Raw genomic sequence first — 16,097 nt, 5'->3', positions numbered from 1 at the left:
TAGGCCGCACGCTCCTGAGAGTGAAAGGCACACATAACATTGGTTAGAGCAAGAACATAACCAATGATTGCTTTGGTTATGTGGTGGAAGTGGACTCAGAAGGGAACCAAATCGTTCCAAGGGGTACAGAGGCAGTGACCAGAGAAACTCTCAGCTGGAGACATTCGTGTCTTGCCTGCAGATATGGATCGCATCTGGAATAAGGCCACAGGGATTAGCATGACCAGGAGAGGCCATACTCTGCCATTAATTTGGCAAGTTTAGTCTTGAGTTTGGTTAAAACATTCAACAATGCCAGCCGCCTGAGGATGATAAGCACCATGCAGATACCGACAAATACAAAGCTGGGAACAGCTGTTAATATTACCGACAAAGTGTGGTCCATTGTCCGAGCTAAAGTTTACTGGCAGCATTGGGAGGTGTGGGCTGTGCTCACTAGAAATGATGTGGAGGAGCCGGTGGTGGACTCGCCTGGATGAAGTTAAAAATCACACAACACCAGGTTATAGTCCAACAGGTTTATTTGTAAGTGTAAGCTTTTGGAGCACTGCTGCTTCATCGGGTAGCTGTGGAGCAGGATCATAAGACACAGATTTTATAGCAAAAGATCACAGTGTCATGCAACTGATAGGATATATGAAACAAACCAAGATTGCTGTTCAGTCTTTCACCTTTTAGAATGTGTTGCAGGTTTCAGTTCATTATTATGTAAATCCCAGAACATCTTTTGATTCACATTCTCAAGATGACTTAAGTTTTTTTTAAAAAAAGTGACAACTCAGCCCAGACAGCCCCGATAAAGGTGTGAGGTTCGAGTGTGTCAAATGTCTCAATTTTGAATCAGACTGGTTCTATTTCCAAAGTAGGAATTTATAAAATATTACATGGATTGACTGCCTGCAGACTGTGCACTTTTTGAGCAAAATTGAATGTATCTACAAACATAATTCTGCCAATACAAATTTGCCCAAAAAGTGATATGTGAGTTTATGCATGAGTGCACATAAGAGTGTGATGGAGTATATGCCTGAGAGTGTGTTGGGGGTGTATGTGTGCGTGTCTGAGAGAGCACGTGTGTATGAGTGAGGTATGAATAAAAGCAAGGAAGGTCAGGACTTGTACAGTTAATGGTAGGGCCCTGTGTCATGCTGTAAGAGAGAGACATGATGGGGTTCAGGTACACAGTTCTTTCAAAGTTGCTTCACTGCGAGACAGGGTGGTTAAGAAGGCGTTTAGCATACTTACCTTCATTGTTCACCCCATTGAGTATAGGAGTTGGGACATCATGTTGAGGTTGTACAGGATGTTGGTGAGGCCACTTTCAGAGTACTGAGTATGGTTCTCGTGTCCCTGTAACAGGAAGAATACTATTAGAGAGGGTTTGGTAAAGATTTACCAGGATGTTGCCAGGACTGGAGGGTTTGAGTTATAATGAGAGGCTGGGACTTTTTTCACTGCAGCACAGGAGGTTGGGGGGTGACATTATTGAGATTGATAAAATCATGAGGAGTGGAGGTAAGGTGAATAGCAAAGGGCTCTTCCTTAGCATTGGGGAGCTCAAGACTAGGGGGCATATTTCTTTAAAGTGAGAGGAGAGAAATTTAAAAGGAACCCGAGGGGCAATGTTTTGACAGAGGGCGGTTTACACGTGGAATGAACTTGCTGAGGATGTGGTCAATGCAGGTACGTTTACAAAGTCTAAACGACATTTGGATGGGTACATGAATAGAAAGGTTTAGAGGGATTTGGGCCAAACGCAGGCAAGTGAGGCTAGTTTAGTTTGGGAACCCTGGTCGCCATGGATGAGTTGGACCAAAGGGTCTATTTCTGTGCTGTCTACCTCTCTGAACCAGAAGTGATCTTATTGAAACCAGTAGAATTCTGAAAGGGGCTTGACAGGATAGATGCAGATAAAATGCTCCTTTGTGGTGGGAGTCATAGAATCCCAACAATGTGGAAACAGGCCATTCAGCCCATCTATTCCACACTGGCCCTCTGAACAGCATCCCACACATACCCACCCCCTTACTCTGTATTTCCCATGGCCAATCCACCCTAAGTTTCACATCCCTGGTCACTATGGGTAATTTAGCACAGCCTATCCACCCTAAGGTCTACACCCTAATCTGTAAATTACTTTCTCAAAAAATGTAATTTAAATGTAGAGTTTTTCTCTAAGAAAAATGTTAGTCTGACTCAACATTCGGGCGCAGACAGAATTCACACTTATTGTTAGAAAAGCTCTGCATTTGAATGACATTCTTGAGAAGGTAACAAAAAAGACGTTCTGGGATTAACAAACCAAAGAGCAGAAACCTATTCTAAAAGATGAAGGATTTAATCTAAAATTGTTTGATATGTCACATTTCCATGACCCTAGACTCCTTTGGATATAAATTGTGATCATGATCTCATTCTCCACAACTACCTGATGAAGGAGCGGCGCTCCGAAAGCTTGTGCTTCCAAACAAACCTGCTGGATTATAACCTGGTGTTGTGTGATGTTTAACTTTGTCCATGGGAAACACATGAGTTGTGGGACTGGTAACAGTTCTTATTTTGTGATCTATTCCAAGTGAAATTTCTCCTCTGTGCAGGCACGGGTGAACAGTTTGTTTTTGTGCTTTGTGCGAGATCGGGCTAGCAGCTTTTAAATCCTTATGTTAAGCAGTTCAAGTAAACTGTCAATCAGCAATTATATTCCGAGAGTGGTACTTCCAGCTCTGGTAATCCTGTTGCATCAACAGAGAGGGAGAGGTTGTCACATCTAAAGAGCAGACAGAAAAGTTATTTCGCTTGTTGAGTCGGTTCCTCACTCAGATGAGACTGGATACTGCTTTTAATGGATCATAATTAAATGCTACAATGGAACACCTTAAATTCAAGGAATTTTGAAAGGGCAAACGAACAGTAACTTTGAACAGAAATGTTCTTCCATTTCCAACCTTGGTTGAGCCAAATGAAGCATTTTTACTGATAGCTCCATAATCATGTTCCTGCTGGATTTTTTTCAGGGCAAACCATTTCTGGTGGGAGAAATTCTGCATCCTGGGAAGGCGGGGAAATGAGAAAAAAAGCTGTTGAAAGCTTTGAACTGTGGGCCCATGAGCTCTCGTGGGAGCAGTGCATTTGCCAAAAACATTTCGGAGGAATTCTGTTTACCTGTTGGACCGAAAATAGTTTCCCCACTGAACGTTAAACAGGTATTGAGAACGTTGCGCATTATAGAGTGTGTTCCTGAGGACCGGAGGAGGATTGAATTTGCCAACGTGAACCACACTTTGCAGAGAGAGGAAATTTCTCTGGATGGAATAGGTTGATGGAAGTCAATAATTGTCAGATTATTTCATGAAAATAACAGCTGGTATGGGGATCCCAAAAGAGGGGCGTCTGTAATGAGCACACAGAAACAAACCCTTCAGTCCAGGCCAACCAGATATCCTAAATTAATCTAGTGACCCATTTGCCAGCATTTGGCCCATATCCCTCTGAATTCTTCCTATTCATGTCCCCATCCAGATGCATGTTTTTCTTCGGAGAATACTTGGGTGAGAGCCAAGATATGCAATATCTCAATGTATAATAATAAAGCAGCTCATTTATTCTGAAATTATTTCAATTAGTTGGTCAATTGCCAAATAATAGCTGCATAACTGTTGTCAATATTGATACCCAGGAAAGCTATTTTGTTTAGTATATTTCCTTTGTAAAGATCTTATCCAAATTATAAAATGAATGTATTTTCACATGAAATAAAATTTGCAGTGTTTTATTAAATGGTTGAAAGTAACTTTGCACTTAATTGCTCCATTTGGGATTAAACATTGTGACTTAGATAAAAGTGATCTTTCATAATTTATGGTGAGTCTATTAACAAACGAATGTTGCCATTTGCTCTCAAGTTAGCTCAGATTCAATTTGAAATTCTTAAATGAGTTGAATAAGTGGTAAAAAGTAAATATTTATTGCACTTTTCTGAAATTCTCTGCACTGCCATTGTATTTGGTTAAACAAAATATGTATCTCTCTTCATAACTTTGATATCACCACAAATCCTAGGAACCCCATCCAGGACAAACATATAAATAGAAAGTAGGAGACAACAGCTTCGCTTCACTTGGAAGTCACCACTGATGATGTTACCTAGCCAGGTAATGAAATGTCTGGATATCAAACCTATAGCTCAGCGAGCAAACCTGCACCCTAAACATTCTACTTTGCTGAAAGACTGCACAATCTGCAGGCAGTCAATACATGTAATATATTGTCAATTCCACTTTGAAAATAGATAATGGGCCCACTTCCTTTTGGATGTGAGCATAAGTGGTATAGTAAGTAAGTTTGCTGATGACACCAAAATTGGAGGTGTAGTGGACAGCGAAGGAGGTTACCTCAGATTAAAATGGGATCTTGATCAGATGGGCCAATGGGCTGAGAAGTGGCAAATGGAATTTAATTTAGATAAATGTGAGGTGCTGCATTTTGGGAAAGCAAATCTTAGCAGGACTTATACACTTAATGGAAAGGTCCTAGGGGGTGTTGCTGAACAAAGAGACCTTGGAGTGCAAGTTCATAGCTCCTTGAAAGTGGAGTCGCATGTTGATAGGATAGTGAAGATGGTGTTTTGCATGCTTTCCTTTATTTGGTCAGGATATTGAGTACAGGAGTTGGGAGGTCATGTTACCGCTGTACAGTTGGAATATTGTGTGCAATTCTGGTTTCCTTCCTATCAAAAAGATGTTGTGAAACTTAAGGGTTCAGAAAAGATTTACAAGGATGTTGCCAAGACTGGAAGATTTGAGCTCTTGGGAGAGACAGAACAGGCTGGGGCTGTTTTCCTGGAGCGTCAGAGGTTGGGGGCTGACCTTATAGAGGTTTATGAAATCATGAGGATCATGGATAGGATAGATAGACAAAGTCTTTTCCCTGGGGTGGGAGAGTCCAGAACTAGAGGGCATAGGTTTACAGTGAGGGGAAAGATATGAAAGAGACCTAAGAGGCAACCTTTTAATTTAGAGGGTGGTACGTGTATGGAATGAGCTGCCAGAGGAAGTGGTGGAGGCTGGTACAATTACAACACTTAAAAGGCAACTGGAGGGATATGGGCCCCATGCTGGCAGGTAGGACGAGATTGGGTTGGGATATCGTGCACAGGGATGTGCAGGTTAGGTGCATTAGTCAGGGGTAAATGTTGAGCAATAGGGGTAGGGGAATTGTGTGGGTGGATTACCCTTCGGAGGATCGGTGTGTAGTCTTTGGACCGAGTGGCCTGCTTCCACACTGTGGGGAGTCTCTGAAGGGGAAGGGATTTTTGTAAACTGTGCAAGGTAACGCAGGTGTAGTGCGGGGGCCTGCTGTTGGCCTTGCTCTGCCCCTTGCTCCTCCCCCTGTTGTTGAGCTGTCTAACAAACAGCTACTCTTTCTCTGCCTTTTTGCTGGGGGCATCTGAAGCTGTAACAATGTTGGGACACAATAAAGGTTACCTGAACGTTCTGCCGGACTCAGACTCTCATTGAAAGCTTAGAGCTCCAAGCGGTTTTTGTTTTAAAGCTGCTCATTTCTTGCACCCTCCTGTACTAAGTTTCCAATGTTGTGTATCAGATGGAGCAATGACTGAGTAGCTGGTTTCGTTAGAAGTTTAAATTTTTCGGGAGTGCAGGCACTGCATCGTTTCATCGGCAGTTTACTGGCAGCACTGGGAAGTATAGGTTGTGTTCATTAGAAAGGAGGTGGAGGTGCTGCTGTTGGACTAGGTGGGACAAGGTTTAAAAACCACAACACCGGGTTATAGTCCAACAGGTTTATTTGGAAGCACTAGCTTTCAGAGTGCTGCTCCTTCATCGGGTAGCTGTGGAGCAGGATCATAAGACACAGAGTTAAGAGCAAAAGATCAGTGTCATGCAACTGATATGATATATTGACAGATGTAGATTGCTGTTAAGTCTTTCATCTTTTAGAATGGGTTGCAGGTTTTATTTCATTAATGTGTACATCGTAGTACTATTATTAAGTCGTATTCTCAAGATCACTTAAGGTTTTTTTTAGAAACAGGTGACAGCTCAGCCCAGACAATGCATGAAAGGTGTGTCAGTATCCCAATCTTAAATCAGACTGGTTCTATTTCCAAACTAGGAATTTATAAAATATTATATGGATTGACTACCTGCATGTTGTGCGCTTTTTGTGCAAAATTGAATATATCTGTAAATATTATTCTGCAAATGCACCCCATCGTTATATGTGTGTGCGCGCGCGTGTGTGTGTGTGCATATGCTTTGTAAAGGGAGTGTGATGGAGGAGAAGCCTGAGAGAGGGTGTGTGTACATCTGAGAGAGAGCGTACGTATGAGAGAGGTATAGATAGAAGTGAGGGGTTGCATTTTCCTAAAATCAGGGCAGGACTTGTACAGAGGGATATTGGGAGGGGGGGGGGGGGGGGTGGGGGGTTCAGGTACATACTTCATTGACAGTTGCATCACTGGTTGGAAGGGTGCTTCAGAAGGCATTCAGCCCACTTACCTTATTTGTTCACACCATTGAATAAAGGAGTTGGGACATCATTTAGAAGTTGTACAGGATGTTGGTGAAGCCACTTGTAGAGTACTGAGAACGCTTCTGGTGGCCCGGTAATAGGAAGAATACTATTACAGAGGGTTCAGTAAAGATTTACCAGGATGTTGCCAGGACTGGAGGGTTTGAGTTATAAGGAGAGGCTGAGACTCTTCACTGGAGCACAGGAGGTTGAGGGGTGACCTCATTGAGATTGATATAACCGTGAGGGTTCTCGGTAACATGAGCATCAAAAATAGCGAGGACGCTGCACGGTTATGTCAAGTGACGGGGGGGGGGGGTAGAAATTGTGGCATTTGGACACTTTAAATCCATCAGGAACAGCATCTCCATACAGCATACTGCGCATGTCAGGTGAGGTGCCAGAAGACTGGAGGTTGGCTAATGTGGTGCCACTGTTTTAGAAGGGTGGTAAGGACAAGCCAGGGAACTTTAGACTAGTGAGCCTGACGTCAGTGGTGGGCACATTGTTGGAGGGAATCCTGAGGGACAGGATGTAAATGTATTTGAAAAGGCAAGGACTGATTAGGGATGGTCAACATGGCTTTTTGTGTGGGAAATCATGTCTCACAAACTTGATTGAGTTTTTTGAGGAAGTAACAAAGAGGATTGAGGTAGGCAGAGCAGTAATGTGATCTATATGGACTTCAGTAAGGCGTTTGACAAGGTTCCCATGGGAAACTGATTAGCAAGGTGAGATCTCAAGGAATACAGAGAGAACTAGCCATTTGGATACAGAACTGGCTCAAAGGTAGAAGACAGAGGGTGGTGGTGGAGGGTTGTTTTTCAGACTGGAGGTCTGTGACCAGTGGAGTGCCACAAGGATCGGTGCTCGGTCCTCTACTTTTTGTCATTTACATAAATGATTTGGATGCGAGCATAAGAGGTACAGTTAGAGGGAGAGGCTGAACAGGCTGGGGCTGTTTTCCCTGGAGTGTCAGAGGCTGAGGGGTGACCTTATAAAGGTTTACAAAATTATGAGGGGCATGGACAAGATAAATAGACAAAGTTTTTTCCCTTGGGTTGGGGAGTCCAGAACTAGAGGGCATAGGGTGAGAGGGGAAAGATATAAAAAAAAGAGACCTGCGGGGCAATTTTTTCACACAGAGCGTGGTACGTGTATGCAATGAGCTGCCAGAGGGTATATGAATAGAAAAGGTTTGGAGGGATGTGGGCCAGGTGTTGAGGGGCGGGACTAGATTGGGTTGGGATATCTGGTCGGCATGGACGGGTTGGACCGAAGGGTCTGTTTCCATGCTGTACACTTCTGACTCTATGCTGGTTCAGCAAAAGCCGCGCATGCTCTGTTTGCAGAAACATTACAAACCCTTCTTCAAATGGACCAATGAGAAGCCAGACAAGGAGCCTGGTCCTCCTGCCAATCAGAACTCCCCAATTGTCTGAATGCGGAAGATGGACCATCAGGTTCTGAAGCTGCTGCTCCTCTCCAAATGAAGATCGAGCTTCACCTCAGACTGCAACTTCCTTCCTCTATCCGCCATCTGTGAGTACGGCACTGTCTTTACCATTTCATTTTTTCATTCTGGGATTAAATTGTTGACTTGCAGCAACTGAAAAGAAAGCGAATGACTCCAGGGAGGGGACAGAGTCAGGAAACGTTGGTCCAGGTCTGTGTCTCAATTGGCAAACGCACAGCAAATGCAGTCCCACAGTGTAAAGTTATAACCTCGGTTATGAAAAAATAACTGCCAAAAGGAGGTACGTTGTTTCAATGGTGACGTATTGGGATGTGGAGAAAGTGAGGACTGCAGATGCTGGACGTGAGAGTCGAAAAGTGTGGCACTGGAAAAGCACAGGAGGTCAGACAGCATCCGAGGAGCAGGAGAATCGACGTTTCAGGCACGAGCCCTTCCTCAGGAATGATGTGTGGATGTAAAAAGTGGCCTCAGCGTCCTTCCACACCAGTCACTGCCAGTTGTCAGACGGATGCAGCAAGCAATCAGCAAGGCAAGAGGTATATTAGCAAGAGGAATTGATTTCAGAAGTAGGGATGTCTTCCTGCAGTTAGGGGGTCATTGAATATATTCAAAGCTGAGTTCATCTGATTTTAGAACAACCATGAAGTGGATGTTTATAGGGGAAGGCAAGTAAAATGGTTTTAAGACCAGTACAGAACAGTTAGAGTCATACAGCACAGAACAGACCCTTTAGCCCAAATAGTCTATGCTGACTATATTCACAAACTAAACTAGTCCCACCTGCCTGTGTTTGGCCCATATTCCTCTGAACCTTTCCTATTCATGTACTTATCCAAATGTCTTTTAAACGTTGTTACTCAACCTGCATCCACCATTTCCTCTGGACATTCATTCCACACAAACCACGGTTTAAAAAAAAGGTGCTCCTCGTGTTTTTTAAATATTTCTCCTCTCACCTTAATTTGCAGCCTAATCTTGAAACACATGCCAATCACCTTATCTACGCCCCTCATGGTTTTGTAAACCTCTATAAAGAGAGCAACGAACCTTATAGCACAGGAACAGGCCCTTCAGCCCTCCCAGGCTATGCTGATCGAGATACTCTATCTAAACCTACCGCCTATTTTCTAAGGATCTGTATCCCTCTGCTCCTTGCCCATTCATGTCTCTGTCTAGATACATCTTAAATTACGCTATCGATCCCACCCCTACTGCCTCCACTGGCGATGCATTCGAGGCGCCCACCACCCTCTGTGTAAAGAACTTTCCATGTATATCTCCCTCAAACCTTTCCCCTCTCACTTTGAACTTGTGACCCTGAGTAATTAAGTTTTCCCCTCTGGGAAAATAATTCTTACTATCCACCCCTGTTTACACCCCTCATGGTTTTTAGGCCTCAATCAGGACCCCCCCCCCCTCAACCTCCTTATTTCCAATGAAAATAATCCTAATCTACTCAATCTCTCCTTATAGCTCGCGCTCTCCAGAACAGGCAACATCCTAGTGAACCTCCTCTGCACTCTCTCCAAAAGTATCCACATCCTTTTGGAAATCTGGTGACCGGAATTGTACGCAGTATTCCAAATGCGCCAAACCAAAATCTTATATAACTTTAACATGACCTGCCAGCTCTTTTACTCAATCCGTCCGATGATGGAACGCGTGTTGTATACTGCCTTGACCACTCTACTGACATGCATTGCCACCTTCAGAGAACAATAGACCTGAACACCCAGATCTCTCTGTACATCAATTTCCCCTAGGACCTTTCCATATAGCTCACTCTTGAATTGCATTTTCCAAAATGCATCACCTCACATTTGTCTGGATTGAACTCCATCTGCCATTTCTCTTCCCAACTCTCCAATCTACATTCTGCTGTATCATCTGACAGTCCCCTTAACTATCTGATATTCCATCAATCTGAATGTCATCTGCAAACTTGCTAATGAGGCACCCGACACCTTCACCTTTCAACCTCCTGTGCTCCAGTGAAAAAAGTCCCAGCCTACCCACCAATAGGTGTGAATTCTGTCTGGGTCCCAATGTAGAGTCAGCCTGACATTTTTGATAGAAAAGCTCTGCATTTAAATTACATTCTTGAGAAAGTTACTGAAAACAGGTTCTGGGATTAACATACCAAAGAACAGAACCCCATTCTAAAAGATGAAAGATTTAATAAAAGATGAAAGATTTAATCTAAATTGTTTAATGTATCACATCTCCATGATCTGGACTCTGTTGGCTATAAATAGTCTCATCATGATCTTATTCCCCACAACCACCTGAAGCAGCAGCACTTCAGAGATCCGGGTTCAATTCCCACCTCGGGCAACTGTCAGTGTGGAGTTTGCACATTCTCCCAGTGTCTGCGTGGGTTTCCTCCCACAGTCCAAAGATGTGCAGGTTAGGTGAAGTGGCCACGCTAATTTGCCTGTCGTGTTCGGTGAAGGGGTAAATGTTGGGGAATGGGTCTGGATGGGTTGCTCTTCGAAGGGTCGGTTTGGGCTGAAGGGCCTGTTTCCACACTAAGTAATAAAATCTAAAATAAATCGAATCACTCCGAAAGCTAGGGCTTCCAAACAAACCACGTTATGGCAGCGGCGGGAGGTGTGGATTATATTCACTAAAAACAGTTAAGCAGTTAGATAACACGTTCGAGTGGGAAGTGTGTATAACATGATCTCACAACTCCTATACTCAATGCTATGAGCAATGAAGGAAAGCAAACCAAACACCGCCTTCACTACTCTGTCCACCTGAGACTCCAGCACTCCAAGGTCTCTTTATTCTGCAACACTCCCCTTAACCGTGTCAGTCCTGCCTGGATCGCTTGACCAAAATGCAAATCTCTGATTTCTCTAAATTAAACTCCAACTGACACTCCTCGGTTCATCAGCCGATCCCATAAATTCCAATTTATAGTGAACTCTTTCCTCTCTTATTCCCTGGAAGCTGAAAATCTCCATCCCACACACTCTCCCTCCATTTTCACTTTGCTTATAGCGGAAGAATGTAACTGAGAAACTTATCAGCCACAATTGAATGGAATGAGCAGACCTGATGGCCTAATTTCTGCTCCTATGTCTTGTGGTCTCTTGCTGTCCTGGACACCGAGAGAATTGGGACCAGCATTGAACCGATCATGACTGGATATGGATCTACCTGCATCTAGGTGGATGTGCCGGGACTTTTTCACTGGCGCATAGGAGGAGGAGATGTGACCTTATCAAGGTTTATAAAATCATGAGGGGAGAGATGAGGTGAACGACGGGTGTCCTTCCCCTAGGGTTGGGGTTTCAAGATTAGGGAGCAAATTTTGATGGTGACAGGAGAAAGAGCACAATCTGTTTTATACAGAGTGGTTCACATGCGGACTAAATGTCTCAAGGAAGTGGTGGATGCAGGTACAGTAACGACGATTAAAAGACATTTGGATAAGTTCATGAATAGGAAAGGTTTGGAGGGATATGGGCCAAAACACTGGCAGGTGGGACTGGTTTAGTTTGAGAATATATTCAGCATGGACTAGTTGGACTGAAGGGTCTGTTTCTGTGCTGTATGGCTCTGTAACTCGGTCCTATACTAGTCTTAAAACCATTTTCTTGCCTTCCCCATAAACATTCACATAAAAATCAGATGAACTCAGCCTTGAATATATTCAATGACCCCCTAACTGCAGGAAGACATCCCCATTTCTGAACTTAATTCCTCTTGCTAATACACCACTTGCCTTGCTCCTTGCCTGCTGCACCTGTCTGACAACTGGCACAGAAGGACACTGATGCCCCTCTGAACATCCACGCATCATTCATGATGAAGGGCTTGTGCCCAAAACGTCAACGTCCTACTTCTCGGATGCTGCTTGACCTGCTGTGCTTTGCCAATTGTGGTCTTCTCTACATCGGGGAGACTGAGCGTAAACTTGGGGAACGGTTTGCTGAGCATCACAGCCGGGTCCACAGAGGCTGAGCGGACTTCCCAATCTCCACCCATTTTAATGCCCCTTCCCACTCCCCTTCCACAACAAACCAAACCACAAATTGGAGGAACAAAACCTCATCTTCTGTCTGAGCAGTCAACAGCCCGGAGGACTCAACACTGAGTTCTCCAATTTCAAATAATCTCCCATCCCATCCCCCAAGTCACTTCCCAGCCCCTTCCATTCTTCCCTGCCAACTAGATTCCTTCCTCCGATTCACCAACCAGGTTGTACCAGGTTATGGGGATAAGGCAGGAACAGGATATTGATTGAGGATGATCAGCCATTATCACAATGAATGGTGGTGCTGGCTCAAAGGGCAGAATAGCCTACTCCTGCACCTATTGTCTATTGTACCCTCTACCTGTCTCCACCTATCCCCACTTCAATACCCTGCCCCCAGCACACCCTTGTTCCACAGCTCTCCCTATACCCACCCCCAGTCCTGAACAAGGGTTACACCAGATACCTCGACTTCTCCACCTCCTGATACTGCCTGGCTTGCTGCGTTCTTTCAGTCTCCTGCCTGTCTATTTTGCCAGTTGAGAACAAAGGCCTGGACTAACTTTCCCAGAGCCTGTCCCCTCGCTGGATTCACTCCCATTCCTTACAGTTGCTCCAAGTCAACAACTGAACCTCAGAATGAAACATAAATGGAAATGGGGGTGAGAAAAGAGAGTGCCGTACTCTCAGATGTTGGACAGAGGAAAGAAGTTGCAGTCTGAGGTGAAGCTCAATCTTCATTCAGAGAGAGGATGAGCAGGAGCTTCAGAACCTCATGGTCCAACTTCCACATTCACCAATAGGGGAGTTCCGAATGGCAGGAGGACAATTCTCCCTCCGGTCCTCCAGTGCTCCTTATTTCTCCATCAAACGTAGGTCTCGCCCCTTTTCTGCCAACAGCGAGGAACATGCCCAATGTTTTGGTGACACCAGCAAACATGTGCCCTGCTTGTTGACACTGAGGAGTGTACACAATATGCACTGTAGCAATACTGGTGACATTGACAGATTTTAAGTGTCCAAATTCCTATGGGAGAACAAAAAGGGTAGAGCCATAATTTTTTTTCCATGTGGCTCAATATTTGATTGCTTTTGCATTTGTCTGGCTGCTCAATGTTTTTATGTCTTTTCCTCAGTGTTGGGGTGAGATTCACAACTAGAGGGCATAGGTTTAGGGTGAGACCACAAAGGTACCTCAGGGGCATCGTTTCCGTGCAGAGGGTGGTGCACGTATGGAATGAACTGCCAGAGGAAATAGTGGAAGCCGGTATAATTACAGCACTTAAAACACATCTGGATGGGTATATGAATAGGAAGGGATTAGTGGGATATGAGCCAAGTGTTGGCAAATGGGACTAGATCAATTTAGGATATCTGGTTGGCATGGACAGGTTGGATCAAACAGGTCTGTTTCCGTGCTGTAACATCTGTGACTTTAAATAATAAAGTCTATTTTTCCAAATAACAAACTATATCCATGTTAACAAGGCTTAATGCACAACATGCTTTACTAACCATTCTCAACAGGTCCTGCCCCTTCAATAACTGAGGAACATATACATGCTGGTGCATAATCTCCTTCACTAGTATTTACACACTACCCTCAACAATTGCACAAGTAACAGCAAAGAGCAAACAGCACAAGGATTAAACAAACAGTGAGGGACAAACAGCACAAGGATTAAACAAACAGTGAGGGGCAAACAGCACAAGGATTAAAACAAACAGTGAGGGGTAAACAGCACAAGGATTAAAACAAACAGTGAGGGGTAAACAGCACAAGGATTAAAACACACAGTGAGGGGTAAACAGCACAAGGATTAAACAGACAGTGAGGGGTAAACAGCACAAGGATTAAACAAACAGTGAGGGGGAAACAGCACAAGCACCAGTAAAAGCAGATGGAAAGTGAGTGTAAAATGTCAGTATGACAGGACAGGCCCCACATTCCTTCCCCTCCGTCCCCCCACAACCTGCCTCACCTTTCACCTCCCGGGCCCAGTACCTTCCAGGTGGCCCCATAGTTGACACAGGGGCCGCCCCACGACCAGTAGAACTCCACCACCCAGGCGGCCGACGAGTTCCCAAGCAGGCCCTTAACCCCATCCGCCTCCAGAATGCTCACCGGCTCCTGCCTGCTGTACAGCCGGCCGGTGTGGCCGTGACACAGCAGCTGCGCCAGGAAGGCGGCGGTGCCCAGTGACGGGTGTCTGCCCCGGGCCGCACGGCGCCATTTTCCTAACGGCCGCCCTCCCGCTCGAGCGACTTCTCCTCCCAACCGCCTTCGCCCCCGCGTGACGTCTGCACGGGGGGATGGGCGGGGCCGGGGGAGCCTCACCGTCACCAAGCAACAGCCACCTCGCGCTTCAACTGCTCATTCACAAAAACAAACTCTCCTGTCTCGCTCTGCAGCTGCAGGGGGGACACTGCCACGTTTCCAGGAGCCCTGTCTACATTGGGAAAGCTCACGGCTCAATTTAAACAGATATTCCGACATCTAACGGAACGGCTTCATATCTAAAGGGGGCAATCTGCATTTTAAAGGGACGTGGACATTTTAACGGGTATTTCTGCAAATAAAGAGGTTTAAATGGACGAGATTACATTTCAAAGGGATGAGCCACATTGAAAGGGATATCTTCATATGTAAAGTGACGCAGTTATATCTAAATGAATCTACATTTCGAAGAGACGTTGCCCTATTTATAAGTAGAGACAATGGGTGTGAATTCTGTCTATGTCGCAATGTTGAGTCAGACTGACATTTTTCTTAGAAAAGCTCTGCATTTAAATTAGATTCTTGAGAAGGTAATTTATAGATTCGGGTGTAGGTTAGGGAGAATTGGCCGTGCTAAGTTACCCATAGTGACCTGTGATGTACAGGTTAGGGTGGCTTGGCCATGGGAAATACGGAGTAAGGGGTTGGGTATGGTTGGGGTACTGTTCAGAGGGCCAGAGAGGAATAGATGGGCTGAATGGTCTGCTTCCACATTGTCGGAATTCGATGACCCTCCCCACAAAGGAGCATTTTATCTGCATCTATCCTGTCAAGCCCCTTTCAGAATTCTACTGGTTTCAATAAAGATATGCAGCACAGAAACAGACCCTTCGGTCCAATTCGTCCATGCCGACCAGGATTCCAAACTAAACCAGTCCCACTTGCCTGCATTTGGCCCATAATCCCTCTCAACCTTTCTATTCATGTACCCATCCAAATGCTGTTTCAATGTTGTAACTGTACCTGCATCTACCACATCCTCAGCAAGTTCATTCCACATACAAAGCCACCCTCTTTCAAAATGTTGCTCCTCAGGTTCCTTTTAAATCTTTCTACTCCAAGCAATATGCCCCCAAGTTTTGAGCTCCCCGACGCTAAGCAAGAGCCCTTTGCTATTCACCTTACCTCCATTCCTCATGATTTTATCAATCTCCTGCACTCGAATGAATAAAGTCCCAGTCTCTCCTTATAACTCAAACCCTCCAGTCCTGGCAACATTCTGGTAAATCTTTACCAAACCCTCTCTAATAGTATTCTTCCTATTACAGGGCCACCAGAACCGTACTCCGTACTCTGAAAGTGGCCTCACCAACACCCTATACAACCTCAACATGATGTCCCAACCCCTATACTCAATGGTGTGAACAATGAATGCTATGCTGCTAAATGCCTTCTTAACTGCCCTGTCTACCTGTGATGCAACTTCCAAAGAACTATGTACCTGAACGCCACCCATGTCTGTCTGTTCTATAACATGACCCAGGGCCTTACCATTATCTGGACAAGTGCTGCCCTTCCTTGTTTTAGCAAAATGCAACCCCTTGCTTGTATTAATACCTCTCACACACATGCTCCCCCTCAGACACACACAAACATTTCCCCCGCCAATGCTCTCACAGGCTTATACTCCATCACACTCACACTTTACCAAGCATGTACACACTCTCACGCACAAACTCACATGCACGCACCCACAATTCTTTGGAGTGAATTTGTATTGGCAGAATTATATTTGCAGATACATTCAATTTTGCTCAAAAAACATACATGGATTGACTGCCTGGAAATTGTAATATTTTATGAATTCCTCCTTTGGAAATAGAACC

General features: G+C 44.7%; 3 protein-coding genes and 1 long non-coding RNA gene across 5 annotated transcripts in view; 2 read left to right on the top strand and 2 right to left on the bottom strand.

Annotated features, from left to right (window-relative positions):
• Positions 1-7,048, bottom strand: part of LOC148144460 (uncharacterized) — a 587,526-nt gene extending 580,478 nt beyond the window's left edge. The window contains exons 1-2 of the long non-coding RNA XR_015751498.1: positions 6,519-7,048; positions 1,246-1,350 (exon numbers count right to left, since the gene is read on the bottom strand). This is a non-coding gene — a long non-coding RNA (uncharacterized LOC148144460). The remainder of the gene's footprint in view (positions 1-1,245; positions 1,351-6,518) is intronic.
• LOC148144448 (uncharacterized) overlaps positions 1-16,097 on the top strand; it is a 677,410-nt gene that overhangs the window by 173,951 nt on the left and 487,362 nt on the right. The gene's annotated exons all lie outside the window — the stretch shown is intronic.
• The window catches only part of LOC148144457 (uncharacterized), a 309,257-nt gene that overhangs the window by 182,531 nt on the left and 110,629 nt on the right, over positions 1-16,097 (top strand). The window lies entirely within an intron of this gene.
• The window catches only part of LOC122558179 (uncharacterized), a 231,148-nt gene that overhangs the window by 135,903 nt on the left and 79,148 nt on the right, over positions 1-16,097 (bottom strand). The gene's annotated exons all lie outside the window — the stretch shown is intronic.

Source organism: Chiloscyllium plagiosum, unplaced genomic scaffold (assembly GCF_037043375.1).
Source record: "Chiloscyllium plagiosum isolate Xiang-an unplaced genomic scaffold, Cpla_swu_hap1 HiC_scaffold_27, whole genome shotgun sequence".
Taxonomy (NCBI): Eukaryota; Metazoa; Chordata; class Chondrichthyes; order Orectolobiformes; family Hemiscylliidae; genus Chiloscyllium; species Chiloscyllium plagiosum.
The sequence above is the reverse complement of the archived record's forward strand: the minus strand, read 5'-3'. Positions and strand labels throughout refer to the sequence as shown.